At 39.3% G+C, this 20,418-nt stretch overlaps 1 protein-coding gene across 1 annotated transcript in view; it reads right to left on the bottom strand.

The window, feature by feature from the left end:
* The window catches only part of TIMP1 (TIMP metallopeptidase inhibitor 1), a 76,415-nt gene extending 56,683 nt beyond the window's left edge, over nucleotides 1–19,732 (bottom strand). The window contains exon 1 of the mRNA XM_055563170.1: nucleotides 19,729–19,732. The gene's annotated coding sequence lies outside the window, so the exon portion shown is untranslated. The remainder of the gene's footprint in view (nucleotides 1–19,728) is intronic.
* Between the last annotated feature and the right edge of the window lie 686 nt (nucleotides 19,733–20,418).

Below are 20,418 nucleotides of genomic sequence, written 5' to 3'. Positions count from 1 at the left end.
GCTTGTGATTCATCCAGTCCGGCACTTTGCATGATGTATTCTGCATATAAGTTAAATAAGCAGAGTGACACTATACAGCCTTGATGTACTCCTTTCCCAATTTTGAACCAGTCTGTTGTTCCATATCTGATTCTAACTGTTGTTTCTTGACCTGCATACTAATAAAATATTGCAAATCAACTAGACTTCAATTAGAAGAAAAGAATAGTTGGAGAACCAAAGAATGAAGGAGGCTTGGGTAAGTCACAGCTGGAGTTGGGGAGATAGAGGACCTGCTTAAAGGGGATAAGATCGTAACATGTTTAGTTTCTTGATAAGGGCGTGTGATCTAGATTAGGCAGGCAAACCTTTTTTGTGGTTTTGATAAGGGAGCATTCAGGGTGTGAAAGTGCCTGGCACATAAAAGGAATCTAAATATTTGTGGAATAAAGGAGTAAATGATCTTTTAATTCAAAATATATGTTAATGACAGAGTCATCAGACAGGGTTTTCACCCCTCCTTGAAACGGAGATAAAAACAACAGTACTTCATGGTGCATCTTTTAAACTTTGTTTTTGGAAAAAAAAGATCCATGCCTTCTTCACATAAGTGGATTCTTCCATTATTTTTCCCTGAAAAGATGAAAAATGACCAATTATATATTGTTGTTGCTCAGTTGTGTCCGACTCTTTGTGACTCAATGGACTGCAGCTCACCAGGCTTCCCTGACCTTCACCATCTCCCAGACTTTGCTCAAACTCATGTCCATTGAGTCCGTGATGCCATCCAACCATCTTGTCCTCTGTCATCCCCTTCTCCTCCTGCCTTCAATCTTTCCCAGCATCAGCATCTTTTCTAATGAGTCAGCTCTCTTCGCATCAGGTGGCCAAAGTATTGGAGCTTCAGCTTCAGCATCAGTCCTTCCAATGAATATTCAGGATTGACTTCCTTTAGGATTGACTGGTTTCATCTTGCAGTCCAAGGGATTCTCACGAGTCTTCTCCAACACCACAGTTCAAAAGCATCAACTCTTCAGTGCTCAGCCTTCTTCATGGTCCAATTCTATATAGGCTAACTGAATCATTTTCACATACATTATTTTTAACCGTTCTAAAAACTCTTTCAAATAAAGATTGTTTAAAGTTGTTCCAAATGTTTTGAATCTTTTTGATAAGCATTACACTTCCTGTCTCTTGCTTTTTCATTCTTCTATATTGTCTCTTTTTGAAAGGGGAATATTCAAAACAAAAGAACTGCACAAACTGTAAAATTTAGAGAAAAAAAGAATGTAGCAAAATCAACCATAACCTCTGCATTAATAACCATTCTTCACCACCACTGTGATGTGTTTCTTTTTAATGTATTTTTTCCTGAGCATTTATGTTATATACCTGTATATCTTTCAAATACATTTTAAAATGGAAATAGGAACTTAGGGGAATAAAAGCTGCAATATAAAATACTTGCATGGTAATTCACATAATGGGGATATTTTTCCAAGCTGCTAGTTATTCTTAGAAACCATTTCTTCTGACTCCTTGATTAAAAGGAAGGGCAAACACCATCTGTTGTTAGCTGAACAGCTGTAACTAGAACTTGATAGCCCTGTGGTTGGAGTGTGGGAGGTAGGAGCCCTCATTCCTAATTCCCTAACTGGGTGTCTGCAGTGTCTTCTATGTATGCCTGACGGTGCCTCAGAACACACACAGAGCCCTCTTCTGGGCCTTATGCAAAATTCCATCCAGGGAGCTTTCTGGAAGGAAACAAGCCAAGGAGAATGTAATGTAGGGAAATTTTTTTCTGAGAACCAAAGAAGACAACTAAGTATACATTTTATTTTGTATACAATTTGGAAACTTCTTAGAAGATAAAACATTTAAATCATCAAATTAGAAAGTTCATTTTTCCTCTCCTTTTTGTTAGCATCACCTGAGATGTATTGATGCGTTAAATTTATTTTTTAAATTTACTAAGATGGTGCATTTTATTATCACTCTGAAAAGCAAAATTATGTACTTTTCAACATCCATAACTTTATTTTCCTTAGAATCTTAGTTTTTTTAAATACTAAACTTCATATCCACCTGTGGGTGGTGTAAAAAATATGCTTCATGACTCAGCAGTTTTATTTTCAGAATCACTTATTTCCTGCCACTTGTTGGAGCAAAGAATATCAGGAAAGCATTGCATTAGATGCTTTGAAACCCTTTGATAAGAACCTCTAGGCATTATAAGTGTTGGTGTAGGCTTACTCTTTGTTCCTCCTATAACCTGGTGAGTTAAGATATTAACAAAAGAGAAGAATATAAAAGAATACATTATAGATTTCTATATAATGAGATATATTTTCATGAAAACAAAAGCACTGATTTGGAAAGATGCCATTATTTTATTTCAAAATGAATAAAAATAAGTTGCAGAGCAATAAGCATTCACTGATCTTATTTTTTGTTAAAAACTTTTGTTGGTATAAGAATAGCAAAATGTTCAGAAGCATACACAAACAATTATATTTTTAGGAGGCTTAATTTATCAATGTTTTTTCTTTCATGACATCCGATCTGTCAATTATAAAAATATTTGCCCTTATTTTAATTTAACACTTTCAAGGTTTTTTTTTCCTTTGAGTTTTATTTTCTTTTTCCTTTTTTTTTTTAACATTTAGAGCTTCAAACCAGATAGAATTTTCTTTTTTGGTAGAAGGAGAAGACGGATATCATGTTTTCATTTTTTCCCCAAATAACTACTAGATACCCCAGAAAACTGGAAATATTTCATTTATTTTTTATTTAAAAATCTGCAGTTTTATAAGTAGTGAGATAGAGAAAGAAAATGCCATGAAACAGGTAATTAAAATAATCACTACTCAAAATAGAACAATATCATGGTATTACTTGAATAGGGAAAAGTCACAACACCTGGAAATCATGATGCATGCTATTTTGACATCAAAATCTCAAGTTGGTAGGGAAGAAAAGAGTTCTTATTGCCTTCACCTTAAGTTTATAAGAGAGTAGTTGTTTAAAGGGATTAATAGTACAAGTAAATTTTGCTCTCTGGTTTTCAGCCAACAGAATGTAAGGCAGCTAACTGAAATATATGTTTCCTTTACCCTTTTGTTGGGTAATACAATATTGCTGAATCTGTACCACTCACAAAAAATGAACTCAAAATGAATTAAAGACTTAGTTTAACTCTTATAAGAAAACTCTCAGAAGAAAATGCAGGGAAAAGCTCCTTGACATTGGTCTTGGCAGCAACTTCTTAAATACATCAGCAAAAGCACAGGCAACAAAGGCAAAAATAAATAAGTGGGACTACATCACAGAGAGGAAACCAACAGAATGAAAAAAAGAAACCTATGGAATGGGGGAGGATATTTTCAAATCATTTATATGTTAAGGGGTTAATATCCATATATATTAAAAACTTAAACAACTCAACTCTAAATGGGCAAAGGAAATGAATAGACAGTTTTCCAACAAAGACATACAAATGGCCAAAAGATACAAGAAAAGGTAATCAACATCACGAATCATCAGGGAAATTCAAATCAAAACCACAGTGAGATAGCACCTCACACTTGTTAGAATGGCTATCATCAAGGAGACAAGAGATAACAAGTGTTGGTAAGGGTATGGAGAAAGGGAAGCTTAGTGCACCATTGGTGGTAGTGCAAATTGGTATAGCCACTAGTAAAACAGTATGGAGCTTCCTCAAAAATTAAAAATAAAACTACATTATGATCCAGCAATCCCACTTCTGAGTATATACCCAAAGGAATAGAAATTGGGATCTTGAGGAAATATCTGCACTCTCATGTTCAATGCAGCAGTATTTACAATAACTAGGAAATGAAAACAACCAAAGTGTCTGTCAACAGATGAGGGGTTAAAGAAGATGTTATATATAAATATATACACACACACATATATATATAATGGAAGATTATTCAGCTGTGAGTAAGAAGGACTTTTGTGATGACTTGGATGAACCTTGAGGGCATTGTGTTAAACGAAATAAAGCACCAGACAGAGAAATACAAACACTGAATGATATTCCTTATATGTAGAATGTAAAAAAGCCAAACTCAGAAATAGAGTAGAGTGGTGGTTATCCTGGATTGGTCGTAGGAAAATGGGGAGATACTGGTCAAAGGCACAAAATTCAAACTTTAAGATGAACAAGAACTAGGGCTCTTTTGTACAGTGTGATGAATATAGCTAATGATACTGGTTCATATACTTGAATGTTGCCTACAAAGTAGATCTTAAATGTTCTTGTTACCAAGTCCAAGCTTGCTCTGTTCACGCATGACAGGCCATTAATTCAAGAGACAAGATGTTGAAGCAAGGAATATGACTTTTATTTGGAAAGCCAGCAGACTGAGAAGATGGCAGACTAATGTCTCAAAATAACCCTTTTGTGGGGTCTAGATGCCAATTTCTTTTATAGAACAGAGCGGGGTGGTGAGGAAGTAAAGTAAAAAGGGTCATTAATCTTACAAATATCTCTTGGAGTGGCCAGCTTCAGGGTGGGGATGTGTCAATTTCTGCCTTCCTGAAGTCATCAACAGGTGGAAAGAGTCCTAAAGGAAGGCATATCAGATCAACATTCAGGCAGAGGGGCAGGGTTCCTTGAGGCAGGCCATTATGTATAAACAGTATCTTTTTAGTGAACAAAAGCATTAGGAAGCAAACATTAAAGTAAAAGAAACAGATCCAACATGGAGTCAAAGTTGGATCTTCCCTGTAACATTGTCACTACACACACAAAAATAAAATGGTAACTATGTGACAGGATGGAGGTGGTACCTAACACTATGCTATATGTCAATTATTGACTGAAGAAAAAAAAGCAAAACCTAAAAGTTGTGAGTTAGGTGTTATTCAAGGACCTTACTGAGGACTACAGCCTGGGAGACAGCCTCTCAGAGAGCTTGGAGGAACTGTTCCAAAGTAATAAGGAAGGAGCCAGGATATATAGGAGTTTTTGGTGGGGGAAATAACCCAACATATAGTCAAACATGAAAAGATTACTACTAACAAGAAAAACAGACATCTCAAGTTAATTACTTTAGTGCTTTTCTATGTATGGGAAGATGCAAGAATCTAGATCCACTGAAATTATTCCTTAGATATGCATCTTAACTATCTAGGGCCAGTGTCTTGTTTTTCTCCATCCTGAATTCCCCTCAAGGTGCATCATCAGTGGTGGCTACAGTGGTGGATGACTTGATGGCAGGCAACATTTGTCATTTGCTTGAATGACAGGCAAGATTCTTTGTTTACTGAAATAGCAAGCAACATTTTTTTCTCTGCACAATTATCTCAATAAAGCTGTTAAATAAATAAATATTGTAGAACAGGTATGAATCACTATGAAGATCAGACACTTTAGCTACATTTACTCATATGATATTGAATATACTGGATACAAATCATTTTTATATGTATGATGAGGAAAGCAATCATTTTCTTATTAAGTAGGTTTTACAGTGTTGGAAAATCTCCAGTATTGGGTTAATAGCACAATGACTACTGCCTCTGGTTCTTCATGAGATTTTATTCATGAGCCTGAGCATCTTTTATATGATTATTTGCTTCTTTTTTCAATTGCCTGCTTAAATTTCTTTTTTTTTTCTAGATTTTTTTTTTTAATCTGGACCATTTCTTTAAAGTTTTTATTAAATTTGTTACGATACTGCTTCTGTTTTTTATGTTTCGGTGTTTTGGCCACAAGGCATATAGCATCTTAGTTCCTAGACCAGAGATCAAACCACATGGACATGACTGAACAACTGAGCACATTGTCCTGACAGCATTCATTATAGCAAAAGAATCCAGTTTAGGATTAGGTTTAGCATTTAGTTTCCATATCTCTTATTCTTCAATTGGGAATAGTTCTTCAGTATTACTTTATCTTTCATAACCTTTTGATGATTATGTGTGTTAGTTGCTCAGTCATGTCCGACTCTTTGCAACCCCATGGACTATAGTCCACCAGGCTCCTCTGTCCATGGAATTCTCCAGGCAAGAATACTGGAGTGGGTTGCCATTTCTTTCTAGAGCAGTTATTTCATAGAATGTCCTTCAACTAGGATTTGTCTAATGCTTCCTTATGATTAAACTCAGGTAATTAATCTTTGTCAGGGATAGCACAGAAGTGAGGCTGTGTCCTGAGTGCATCCAATCAGATGGCACAAAATGCAAATTTGCATTGTAACCAATGATAATTCACTATGATGACTCAAGTAAGGTGAGTCTGCCAGACTTCTCCACTGTAAAGTTACTCTTTCTCCCTTTGTAATTAATATGTAATTTATGAAGATCATGTAAATATCCTGTTCCTCATCAAATTTTCAATGTATTCATTTATTTATATAAATATGGACTCATAATTCCCTATTTATTCTATTAGTTATAATGTTTCTATTATTATTTTATTTTTAATGTATATTATTTTTATTATACAAATAAGGATAAAGATGGAGAAGAATGAAGTAATTAAAAAAAAATCTGAATAGTCATTCAAATTATTACATAGATGCTATTTATCCCCAGAGCATAAATAGTGAAATTCTCATGAGTTAAATATTCATGTGATATGATTTTTATGGAATTGTTTTAAGATGTCAACTTAGTATTTCTGTAGCAATGCCAGAAGTTGAGCATATCCTTCCTAGAATAGAAATAACAAACCCTTGAGTGCTATGTATCAGTTGCTGTTCTAAGCAATTTGTACATATTAATTCATCCACATTTTACAGTGAGGAAACTGAGGCACAGAGGAAGGGAGTAACTTAGCCAGGGCTGTAGAACTAGTATGTGGCAGAGTCAAGATTGTAGCCCACATAGTGGGGCTCTTGCCACCACATGCTTGCTTGGTCTTCTCTTCTGCCTCCAGAAAATTTCCTCTTTCATTGCCTTATTCTCACTGCCCTTCTGGTTACTACTTTGTAGCCATGCTCCAAAGCAGAGATACACAGCCATCATGTGTGAGCTATGCATTTTAAAAAATGAAAGATTTTTAAAATTTTGAAAGCACTGTAGAGTCACATGCAATTGTAAGAAATAGTACAGAAAGAACCTATATACCCTTTATCCAGTTTCATCTGTTAGTAACATCTTCCAAAATGACAGTACAGTATCATAACCAGGGAATAAACATTAACACAAGGCACAGAATTGCTCCTGCTACCCTTTTACAACCACATCCACTACCTTTTAACCCTCCATGACCCTAACCCCTGACATTAATTTGTTCTCTATCATTTTGCCATTTCAAGACTATTATATAAATGGAATCATATAGTATTAATATATGACTTTTGGGTTTGGCTTTTTTCATTCAGCACAATTCCCTGGAGATTCATTCAAGCTGTTGTGTGTATCAACGTTTTGTTCCTTTTTATTGCTGAGTAATATTCCAGAGTATGGATATACCACAGTTTCTTTTCCTATTTATCTGTTGAAGTTCATCTGGGTTGTTTCGAGGTTTTCACTATAATAATAAGGCTGCTATGAACATTTGTGTATAGGGTTTTGTATGAACATAAGTTTTTGTTTTTCTGGGACAAAAACCCAAGAATACAATTGTTGGGTAATATGGACTTCCCTGTAGCTCAGAATGTAAAGAATCTGCCTGCAATGCAGGAGACCCAGGTTCGATCCCTGGGTCGGGAAGATCCTGTGGAGGAGGGAATGGCAACCCACTCCAGTATTCTTGCCTGGAGAATTCCATGGGCAGAGGAGCCTGGAGGGCTACAGTTCATGGGTTCACAAAGAGGCAGACACAACTGAGTGACTAACACTTTGACTTTCATGGCAATTACATGTTGTTTATTAAAAACTGCCAAACATTTTCAGAGTGCTTGTGCGATTTTACATTCCCACTTGCAAAGTATGAGTAATGCAGTTTCTCTGCATACTTGCCAGCATTTGGCAATATGATTTTGTATTTTAGTTATTTTGAGTGTGTAGTGATAGCTCATTATGGTTTTCATTTTCCTAATGATTAATAATGCTGAATATCTTCTCATATGGTTATTTGCCATTGTGTATCCTGTTCAGCAAAATATCTCTTCATATCCTTTTTGCCCATTTTCTCCCATCCAAATACAAAGCAGGCCCTACCCTGCTTAGCTTCTGAGATCAGGCACATTCAGGGTAGTATGGCTATAGGCCCTTTGACCATTTCCTAAAGAGATTTTTTTCTTTGATGTTGAATTTTAAGAGTTCTTTATATATTCCAGCATATTATTGGTTCATGTTTTTAAATCCACTCTGCCAATCTCTTTTAATTGATTAATTTAGACTATTTATATTGTAACTATTTATATGTTTAAGTTTACCATTTTAATATTTATTTCTCTGCTTGTTTCCTCTTTAGCAAACTTAACTTCCTATGGGTTGCTTGAGCATGTTTTGGATTCTATCTTGATTTATTTATAGTTTTTATTATTTTATTTATATATATATTTTTTTTGTTAGTAAGTTTTATTTTTTTATTTTTATTTATATTTTTTGAATGTATTGCTTTGTATAGATTTCTTAGTGGTTTCTCTAGGTAACCAGTAGATATGTAATTTATCTATTGGTATCAATATTTACTACTTTGAATGAAGTGTAGAAATCTCACTTCCTTTATCCTCCCCACTTGAAGTTGTCATTAATTTTCTTTTGTTTTGGTGAAGCCAGGGCACCAAAGGTCATTTAAGGGCATTTAAGGTCATTTGATCACTTTTCCAGATTTATTTAAATTAAATTAATTAATTAATTAATTAAAGGGCATTTAAGGTCATTTGATCACTTTTCTAGCTTTATTTAAGAACTTTGTATATGCACACTCAGTCATGTCTGACTCTTTGTGATCCCATAGACTGTAGCCCACCATGCTCCTCTGTCCATGGGACTTCCCAGGCAGGAATACTGGAGTGGGTTGCCATTTCCTTCTCCAGGGGATCTTCCTGACCCAGGGATCAAACCTCGGCCTCCTGCATTGCAAGCTATCCTCCCCACTTAAAAAATATAATTTTCTTGAATATCCCCACTACACACATTGAATACCACATCAGATGTTATCTATAAGAAACTCTCTTCAAATACAATGACTTAAGTAGATTGAATATTAATTTTTAAAAAGGCAGGAATGAAAAGTCAGATAAAGTAGACTTCAGAGTAGGGGGGAAAATCTTACTAGAAACAAAGAGGGACACTGTAAATGATAAAAGGATCAATCTACCAGGAAGACATAATAATCCTAAACACACACATTTCAAACAAAAGAGCCTCAAAATACATGAAACCAAAAAATGATAGGGCTGAAAGGAGAAACAGACAAATGCACTATTATAGTTGAGACCTTTAACTCTTACCAATTGATCAAAAAATCAGCAATGGAATAAGCGAACAAAATAATGAACCCCCCCAAAAGGGTGTATATATAAATACACCCTCCACCGTAGAATATACATTGTTGTCAAGTGTTCATAAAACATTGGTGGAGATAGCCTATGTTATGGGCCATTAGAAAAACCACAACAAATTTAAAATAATTGAAATTAAACAGAGTATGTTTTCTGGCCATAATGGAAACAAACTAGAAATTAGTAAAATTTTCACACTTGGAAATTAAAGAATATATTCTTAAACAATTCATGAGTCAAAAAAGAGGACTCAAAGGAAATTTTTTTAAAGATAAAATTGAATGAAAATGAAAATATAACAAATTAAAACATATGGAAAGCAGCTAAATCTGTGGTGAGAGGGAAATTTATAACACTAAATGCTTACATTTAGGAAAGAGGAAAGTTCTCAAATAAATAATCTAAGTTTCTACTTTGAGACCAAAAAAGAGCAAAATAAGCCCAAACAATGGGAAGGAAATAATGGTAAGAACAGAAATCAATTAAATTGAAAGCAAGAAATCAATAGAAAAAATTAATGAAACAAAAAGCTGGTTCACTGAAAATATCAATAACATTGATAAACCTCTAGCAGATTGACAAAAGTAAAAGTAAAAAAAAAGATGTGAAAAAAGTAAAAAAGAAAAGCCATTAAAAGGATAATAAGAAAATAAATTCTACAATTTAGAAGAAATTGACCAATTCCTTGAAAACCACCAACTACGAAAGCACAACCAAGCTGAAATAGATAATCTGAATAGTCTCATAACTATTAAAGAAGTTGAATTTGAAATTAAGACTCTCCCCAAAGAAATTTCTCTCACTGGAGAATTCTATCAAACATTTAAAGAAAGAGTCCATACCAATTTTACACAATCTGTTCCCAAAATAGAAGGAAAGGAATCAAGTCCAAAACCCATCTTATGATGTCAGCAATACCCTGATACCAAAATAAAACAATCGTGTACAAAACCAAGAAATTTATAGACTAATATCCCTTAAGAACATAGATACAAAACCTTCAACAACATATTAGCAAACCCAATCCAGCAATGTAGGAAAAGAAATAGACACCATGACCACGTGGGATTTATTCCAAGTATACAAGGCTGGTTCAACATTTGAAAAGTAGGCAATTTACTCCATCAGAAGAAAAATCATGTGATTATGAAAGAATATTTGACAAAATGAGAGAGGGATTACCTCAAGCTGATAAAGAGCATCTACAAGGAACCTATAGCTGACATTATGCTTAATCATGAAATACTGAGCTTGTAATTACCTGTTGAAGCGATTTTATGGTGGCTGCTTTAAAAATCCTTGAAAGAAAACTTCAATATATGATTTATGTTCATGCTGAATGTCTTTTCTCATTCAAGTTGTGGATTTTCCTGGTTCTTGGTATGACAAGTGATTTAAAAAAAAAAAACAAATTATATCCAGAGCATTTTGGATATTATAATATTTAATCTTCTCTTTGGGAGAGGGCCTTTGGGATGCCCGCCCAGCCAAGGTGAAGGAGTGATTGTTCACAACGCCTCCATGTAGGTGGATGGGATGGAAACATACCTTCCCAGAAAAATGAGGACACAAACTGACATCATCTGCTTACCTCTGTGTGTGGGTGTAAGCTCACTTGCCTGCTGGGCCCTGCTGACACCAGAGGAGAGGGAGTGGGGAATCCTGATTAGATCTAATCAGGTACTGCCTTGTTTAGGCTGTGGATGCTGGGTGGGGTGGAGGCTCAGTCCACTTCCTCCTGCTGAGGGCTGGGGTGGAATACCAGATCCCTGGTCTCCTGATGAAACATGGGAGTGTGTGTGGGATGCTGGTTTTTCCCTTGCTGTTTGGTTGCTGTAAAAAGTGAAAGTGTTAGACGCTCAGTCCTGTCCGACTCTTTGCGACCCCACGGTCTGTCCATGGAATTCTCCAGGCAAGAATACTGGAATGGGTTGTCATTCCCTTCTCCGGGGCATCTTCCCAACCCACGGATCGAACCCGTGTCTCTTGCATTGCAGGCAGATTCTTTACCATTTGAGTTGCCAGGGAAGCTGTAGGACTGGTATTATCTAAAGGATTTTTCTGTTGTTAGGCCACCTTTTGCCCCAACCTTTGGCTAAAGGAAGCAGACTTTTCTCAGAGCTTTTGTTTGTTTTTTGATAGGTGCCTGTTGGCAGTTCCAGATCAGAGGCTTCTGGAGCCCCTGGTGCAGGATTTATTAGCCACAATAAGGAAGCTGAGGAAATTCACTGCTGTGTTATTCCTCACGTCCTGAGGTCCCTAGACCATCTATCTGCTTTCTTTTCACCTTCCAGAGTCTTCCTATGTTTATTTGTTGAGTTATGTACAGTACGGGGGATTTCAGTTGTAAGAGGGAGGGCTTGGGAGGAATGGGCTATTCCACCTTGACAGGAACAGGAAGTCATTATTTATTTGGGGGCTCAAACTGTCCAAATTTGGCGCAGGGAGAGACCCTTCAAGCCACTTCCTGTATCATTCTGATATGTCCCCCTTATTCTCTGAGCAATTCATTACTTTCTGGTGCAAGATGTTCTAAGCACATCTTGTACTTTCCCTACTGCAGCCACAGAATAAGCCATTTCTCCAAAGAGCCCTGTATCCTTTAGCTGAGAGTGGTATTTAGAAACCATTAAAGACGGGGGTGGGGTGGGAGTGGGGCTGGGGGGGTGCGTGGGGATAGCAGACACTGTCCTCATCTTTCTGAGGCTCCAACGCTCAGCTTTTCCTGAATGAAGATGTGTAAAGGACAAGTTAAGTTGTGCCTCTGACCACAGTAAATGCTCCTCTTGCAGCACCTGAGGTCCCCAGCAGGCGCTCCAGTAACCCGGCGGTCGCTAAGAAGGTACGGGCTTGGCTTTCTGGAGGTGAGCTTGCACTTTGCTGACTGCAGACAAAGCTGTAGGGTTCGAGAAAGATCCGAAGGCTGAACCAATGAACGCCTTAGTTTGCTGTGCGGCGGAAGCGGGGGTAACGGGTAGAGGGTAGCGAGGGCGGGGATAGGTTACGTGAGCAAAGAGACTTGCTAGTGGGGTGGGTGAGTTCCTGTTTCATCCGGTCAGGTGCTTGCAATCTGTCAAGTCACTACAGGGTGAACCTTGGCCTGGAACCTGCTCCTGCCGGGGGCGCCCTGTCGCCCCTCTCCCGCATCTTCCCCTCTTTCGGGGAATGGCCACCCTCTGCCATCCTTCTCTCCCAGCCCCTCGGCCTCCAGCTTCTCTGCTGGCTGTTTAATCTCCAGCCCCTCCTTTCCAGGTCGCCTCCTGCCTCCCCTATTCCTTGTCCTTTGGAGGCTATGGGCGCCTCTCATTGGTGCCATCTTCACCGCATAGACAGGCTGGGGCGCTCCTGAGCGTCTCCTTGGCACTTGTTCCCTTGGCAACAGGGGCGAGGTTTGTAAGATCCATAGGGAGTTGCAGAATGGTGAGTTAGTTCTTAGCCTCTTGTTCAGGGGTTCCCAACCTCTGGGATCTAATGCCTGATAATCTGAGGTGGAAATGATGTAATAGTAATAGAAATAAACTCAGGATAAATGTAACGTGCTGGAATCATCCCTAAACCATCGCCCCCACACACACACTGCTATCGGTCTCTGGAAACATTGTCTTCCATGAAACCGGTCCCTGGTGCCAAAAAGGATGGAGGCCGCTGCTCTAGTTAATAACAGGAGAGTATTGAGGGCTTACTAAGTGCCAGCCACCATGTAGGCAATGGTTACAAATCCAGTACTTTAAGACTGCTTGAAATCTCATATAATTATCTGCATTTTCTTTTCTTTTTTAAGCTTTATTAAGGGATAATTGATATACAAAAATGTATGTATTTAATGTACACATCTTGATGACTTTGCATATATGCATACACCAGGGTTGCCATCACTAGAAGCAGGGTACTAAACATATCCATCACCTCTAAAAGTTTCCTTGTGTTCTTTTATATTTCCTTTTCCTTCTGATGATAACACTTTACATGAGATCTAGACTCAATATATTTTGAAGTGTTCAGTTCCTTATTGTTAATGACATGCAGTGTATTTGGTTAATTATATATTGGTACTGTGTTGTACTGGCCTCTAGAATTTATTCATCTTCCATTACTGAAACTTGATATCCATGAGCAACAATTCCCATTTTCCCTTCCTGTCAGCCCCCAGCAATCACCATTCTATTCTCTCTGCTTCTAGGAGTCTGAGTGCTTTATGCTGCTGCTGCTGCTGCTAAGTCACTTCAGTCGTGTCTGACTCTGTGCGACCCCATAGACAGCAGCCCACCAGGCTCCTCTGTCCCTGGGATTCTCCAGGCAAGAATACTGGAGTGGGTTGCCATTTCCTTCTCCAGTGCATACATGCTTCATAAGTCTCATTTAAGTGGAGCCACACAGTATTCGTCCTTCGGTAACTGGCTTTTTTCATTTAACATGAAGTCCTCTAGATTCACCCATATTGTTGCAAACGGTAGGATTTCCTTCTTTTTAAGGCTGTATAGTATTCCACTTGTGCATATACAACATTCTTTTTTAAAAATGGTTGTACTTTTTGAAATTTCTTTTTAATTGGAGGATAATTGCTTTACAATGTTGTGTTGGTTTCTGCCATTCAACAACGTAAATCAGCCATAAGTATACATATGTCCCCTCCCGCTTGAACCTCCCTCCCATCCCTGCATCCCACATATGTAAGTAAAATAGATAGCTAGTGGGAAGTTGCTGTGTAACACAGGGAGCTCAACCCGGTGCTCTGTGACAGCCACATTCCCTTTATCCACTCATCTGTCATGGGTGTTTGGGTTGTTTGCATGTCTTGAGTATTGTGGATAGTTCAGCAATGAACATGGGAGTGCAGATATCTCTTGAAGATCCTGATTTCAATTCTTTTGGATATATACTCAGGAGTGGGATTGCTGCATCATATAGTAGTTCTATTTTTAATATTTTGAGAAACCTCCATACTATTTCCCCTAATGGATGCACCATTCTACATTCTAATCAACAGTGTACAAGTTCTCCACACCCATATTAGCAAAATATTTGTTGTCTTTTTTCTGGATAATAGTCACCCTGATAGATGTAAAGTGACGTTGCACTGTGGTTTTGATTTGCATTTCCCTGATGATTAGTCATGTTGGGCACATTTTCACGTACCATTTGTATATGTCTGGTGGCCGTTTGTGTGTCTTCTTTGGAGAAATGTCTATTCAAGTCCTTCACCCATTTTTAAATTGAGGTATTTGATTTTTTTAGAAAATTTAGGTATACCTGACACAATAAATTGCACGTATTAGAGTGTAGTATTTGCCAAGTTTGATGCCTACCTCAGAGAAACCATAACCACAGTCAAGAGCATGAACACATCCTTTGCCCCCAAATTTCCCTCTTGCCCCCTGTTAGTCATTCCCTTCTGCTCCTTCCTTTCCCCCCAACCTCCCAAGGAACTCCTAATCTACTTTCTGTCACCATAGATTAGCTTGCATTTTCTAGAATTTTTTATGAGTGGAATCATACAGTATGCACTCCTTTTTTGCATAACTTCTTTTAGGCAGCAGTAGTATTTTGAGATTCATAGGTGTCATTGTGTGCATCAATATGAATTCCGTAATTACTGAGTAGTATTCCATTGTCTGGCACAGTTAATTTATTCATTCACCTGGACATTTGGGTCATTCCCAGTTTGGGTTGTTACAAATAAAGTTGCTGTGAATATCTGAGTGCCAAATGGTATATAAAAGTTGTATTACTCTGATCATTCTTGTGGGTTAACATATAAGATTTAGCATTGGAAGGACAACATCTAGTTTATTTATAACATCTATTTTCAACAACATGTGTACATTTTTTGTTGATGCTTTTTATATTACAAATCAAGTTTAGAAACCTTTTACAAATAGCTTATTTTTGAAAGTCACTGGAGCCAATTACATACAAGAATGATATTTTTTCAGTGAAGTATAGTAGGGGTGTTAGAATCACTCCCGTGGTTCCTGGAACACTGAACTCTTGATTTTTCATATGCCTCTCTGAGTAGCTCACTCAACATTTTATTCATCTAATATTTATTGTATAGCTACTCTGTACCAGGCATTGTTATAAGCGGTTGAATAGATAGCAGTGAGGAAATTAGACCAAGTCCTTTTTCTCATGGATCCAACATTCCCATGGAAGATAGCTCCTTCTTGGAATTTTCTTTTATTGCTGGAAATGTTCTGTTACTCTTCTTAAAATTTTTAAATTGAAGTATAGTTAATTTATTAATACAGTGTTGCCTTAGTTTCAAGGTACAACAAAGTGATTCAGTTACTATGTGTGTGTGTGTGTGTGATATATATATATATATATATATATATGGCTTCTTTGGTGACTCAGTGGTAAAGAATCCACCTGCAATGCAGGAGCCACATGATTGGATCCCTGGGTGGGGAAGATCCCTTGGAGGAGGGCAAAACAACCCACTCCAGTATTCTTGCCTGGAGAATCCCATGGACAGAGGAGCCTGGTGGGCTATAATCCATAGGGTCACAAAGAGTCGGAGGACATGACGAAGCACAGCACACACAGCATATATATATATATATATATATATATATATATATAGTTATATGTATATATATATACTTTTTCAGATTCTTCCATTATAGGTCATTACAAAATATCAAGTATAGTTGCCTGTGCTATACAGTAAGTCCTTACTCTACCTATTAAATGTGTGTGTGTATGTGCATGTGTGTGCATGTGCACACTCAGCCTTTTGTGACCCCATGGACTATAGGCCACCAGACTCCTCTGTCCATGGAATTTCCCAGGCAAGAATACTGAAGTGGGTTGTCATTTCCTACTCCAAGGAATCTTCCCAATCCAAGGATCCAATCTTCTCTTGTGTCTCCTGCATTGGCAGGCGGATTCTTTACCAGTAGCACCACCTGCAACGCCCTATTTAATACATAGTACTGTGTATATGTTAATCTAAAACTCCTAATTTATCTCTCCTCACTCCCTCCTTGGAATTTTTTCAATCAACTTCTCACACTAAGCACTGTCTTTATATCTGGTGTTCCCTACCCTCTTGTTCTTGACCCTCTGTCTTTCCTTTGCTTTTCTAGGACAGTCACCTCCTTGCTCATCACTTTAAACTTCTACCTACATGCTTCTCACTACCAAATGTATGTTTCCAGCTCTGATCTTTCTCCTGCCTGACCGATGGGAATGTCTTACAGATCTTTCAAGCTTAACGTACAATATCTAGGATAATCTTGTCATCTTACAATCCAATCTTCTTTATTCCCCTTCACCATCCTCCTCCTTTAGTACTAATACACAAATAGCCCTGGAATGGAAGTACTCCAAGGGCTTCCCTTGACTTAGTGGTAAAGAATCTGCCTGCCAAGAAGGAGACGTGGGTTCAGCCCCTGGGTCGGGAAGATCCCCTGGAGAAGGAAATGGCAATCCACTCCAGTATTCTTGCCTGGAGAATCCCATGGACAGAGGAGCCTGGTGGGCTACAGTCCATAGGGTCACAAAGAGTTGGACATGACTTAGTGACTAAACAACAAGAAATAGTGGAGTATTCCAAACCTGGAAGTTGAACTCTCCTTCCCTTACATTTCATGAAAGAGCAAGACTTGTGAATTTTACACCCCCAAATGAATTCTGTCCTAGTCCCTCAATTTTGTCTGTCCCTCCACAGCCCTAATTTAAGTCCTGGGCTCCTAATCTATTCTCCCCCTTTATTATGAGCTGAATCGTTTCCTTGTAAAATTCATATGTTGAAGCCCTAACCCCCCAGTACTTTGGGATGTGATCTTATCTGGAGATGGGGTTTTTACAGAGGTAATCAAGTTTAAATGAGATCATTATGGTGGGCTCTAATCTAATATGATGTCCTTATAAAAAGTGGAGATTTGAACACAGAGACATGTACATAGGAGAATGCCATGTGAAGGTAAAGCCAGAGATCAAGGCGATGCTTCTACAAACTAAGGAATACCAAAGATTGCCAGCAAACTACTGGAGGTTGGGCAAGAGGCAGGGAACAGATTCTCCCTCACAGCCCTCAGAAGGAACCAACCCTGATAACACCTTGATCTTAGACTTCTAGCCTCTGAGACAGTAAACTTCTTCTGGAAAGCCACCCAGTTTGTGGTACTTGGTTACAGCAATCCTAGCAAACTAATACACCCTTGTATTTTGGATACCAGCCAACACTGCAGCCGGGGCATGGTGGGGGGTGGGGGGTGGAATAAAATCTGAAGACAAGTATTCCCATGTCATTCTCGTGCTAAAAGTCATTCACTAACTTTTCTCATCTCCAAAAAGTAGCCCAAAGTTCTTCCAGTGGAGTTCAAGGTTATTCATACTCTGGCCTCTCCCCTAGCCCCAACTGCTTGCAAGCCCTCCAGCTCTCCCACTTCAGCCTTATGCATCTGCTTTTCAGGTTCTTCACCACCTAGTGCTGGTTCCTGCCCTGGCCCTTTATTCCTGTGGTTCTTTCTGCCTGTGAATGCTTCAGTTTTCTTCTGATGGTTCAATCTTATTCCTTGTACTTGGTATTTTCTTTCAGGGGAAAATGCTCCCCTTCCCTATGCCTGATACAAACCCCTATCTTACTACAGTATTGAAATGATCTCATTAGGAGCTCTGCTTTCCCATGAAGAATTTCATCTGAAGGGTAAAGCATGTGTTGGCTTCATCTCCATATTGTTGTGGCCCTGCACAATTCCTGCATGATACCAAGTAGGAATTCATTAAAACTTAATTGAACAGAACTAACTTTAAAAAAAAAACACAGTAGATACTCCAAGGATAAAGTGGCAAAGGGCCTAAACAAACAAGTATTAAGGTGATTTAAAGCTATGGGAAAATGTTCACTTTCCTTGGGGAAAAAAAGAAACTAAAATGAACACAATCAGAAATCATTTTCCAGTATTGAAGTAGCATTAATGAGAAATGATGATAGTTAGCACTGAAGATGGCACCCCACTCCAGTACTCTTGCCTGGAAAATCCCATGGACGGAGGAGCCTGGAAGGCTGCAGTCCATGGGGTCACTGAGGGTCAGACACGACTGAGCGACTTCACTTTCACTTTTCACTTTCATGCTTTGGAGAAGGAAATGGCAACCCACTCCAGTGTTCTTGCCTGGAGAATCCCAGGGACGGGGGAGCCTGGTGGGCTGCCGTCTATGGGGTAGCACAGAGTCGGACACGACTGAAGTGACTTAGCAGCAGCAGCAGCACTGAAGATGGAGCAAAGTGCAGGTGGGAGTAGAAAATAACTCATTTGGAAAGAAATGAACATTCACTTAGCAGATGAATAAGAAACCTTAAGGAGAGTTATGCCCTTGGGCCTAGTAATCCTTCTGTGGTTATAGAACTAAAGGAGAAAATGGAAAAACAGGAAAATCTTTCCAGATGAAAGTGATTAGCTTCTACTCTTTACTGCCTCATCAGTGCTCATGTCCTAGTCTGGCCCTGGGCCACCCTGACATGGGGCCACAGTCACAGAGAAACAACTATTTCTTCTCTGTGCTTCTGAGAGCTGGAGGGCAGAGCCCCAGATGGCAATCATGGAACTGAGCCCTGGGTCAGGAAGAGCTTGACCACTCTCCCTGCATAGGTGACTGCTGCACAGCTGATGGTGTGGAGACAGGACTATCTTGTCTGTAGGCCATGAAGAGAACACCTATAATGAGAATTGCCCCAATGTGATACTCAGTCTTCTCTGTTAGACAATGAGTCAGGGAAGTTATGTGGAGTGGGTGCGGGGACCTTTCTTCTATTCTCTTTTTTGAAAAATTTTATTGAAGTATTGTTTTTTAAAGAAGTATTTATTTTTGGCTCTGCTGGGTGTTCATCGCTGTGCACAGGCTTTCTCTAGTTGCAGCAAGGAGGGCTATTCTTCATTGGGATGCCCGGATTTCTCATTGTGGCGGCTTCTCTTGTTGTGGAGCGCTGGCTCCAGAGCACACAGGCTGCAATAGTTGTGGCACAGCATGTGGTCCAGGGATCAAATCCATGTCCCCTGCATTGGCAGATGGATTCTCATCCGCTGTGCCACCAGGGAAGTCCCTGAAGTACAGTTGATTGTTACAATGCTGTGTTAATTTCTGCTGTAGAGCAAAGTGACTCAGTTATTTATACATGCTTTTTCATATTCTTTTCCATTATGGTTTATTACAGTATATTGATTATAGTTCCCTGGGCTGTACGGTAGGAAGGGGGGACCTTTCTTTGTGTTTCTGGGAGGGTGAGCAGGGAAGAACCAAGGAGTGAGGCCTAGGATGCAGTAGCTTATGTCGCTACCCTGAAGGAACTCCCCTAGTGAGAGCTAGGGAGGGGCCCCATGTACTAACCTGGCCCTGGGCCGTGGAGGTTGCTCACAAGGGGGTCAGGAAGGCCCAGAGCCAGTTACAATGGAGGCCCTCCAGGCAGGGTTGGAAAGTCAGACCAGCTCTCTTCCAAGCCAGGCAGGGCTCTGAACTCTGGGTACAGCAGCCCCAGAAGCTTCCAGTTAGGCAGGATTCCCTCCCCTATCAGCCTGGAACAATCTGCTGGACCATTGGAGAAGGAAGCAACCAACATATGGGCACATTTCTTCTCCTGACAGAGACACGTGGCTTCCAGGAGTGGGCTCTCAGAGTGGGCAGGTGCTGACCTGGGGCCTTAATCCCCCCGGCTCCCCCCAGACAAGACCTGCCTCTTCCCATGCACTTCTCACCCATGTTCTCCTCAGATGAGGCCATGGTTGCCTGGGGCACAAGGCACTGACTCCATCAGATTGTCAGCAGGGCCACTGGGCCTCCAGCCCCTGCTGTTTTGCCTGGCATGTACTTCTGGAACAAGTCACAGGGGGTCGGTATGCAGCAGACACTGAGCATATGATGCTAAAGAAATGTCTCTGGGATATATAGATCCTCACCCTCAAACACTCCCTCTTGCACTGTAAGACATGATTTAGGAGTGGAAGGTGCCCTAGACTGGACAGCGTGTGTGGGGGGATTATGGCGGGTCTCAATCTCTGGTACTTCT

This window comes from Bubalus kerabau, chromosome X, assembly GCF_029407905.1.
Source record: "Bubalus kerabau isolate K-KA32 ecotype Philippines breed swamp buffalo chromosome X, PCC_UOA_SB_1v2, whole genome shotgun sequence".
In the NCBI taxonomy this organism is placed as follows: domain Eukaryota; kingdom Metazoa; phylum Chordata; class Mammalia; order Artiodactyla; family Bovidae; genus Bubalus; species Bubalus kerabau.
Note: the sequence above shows the minus strand (reverse complement) of the source record. Positions and strands in the feature narration are given on the sequence as shown.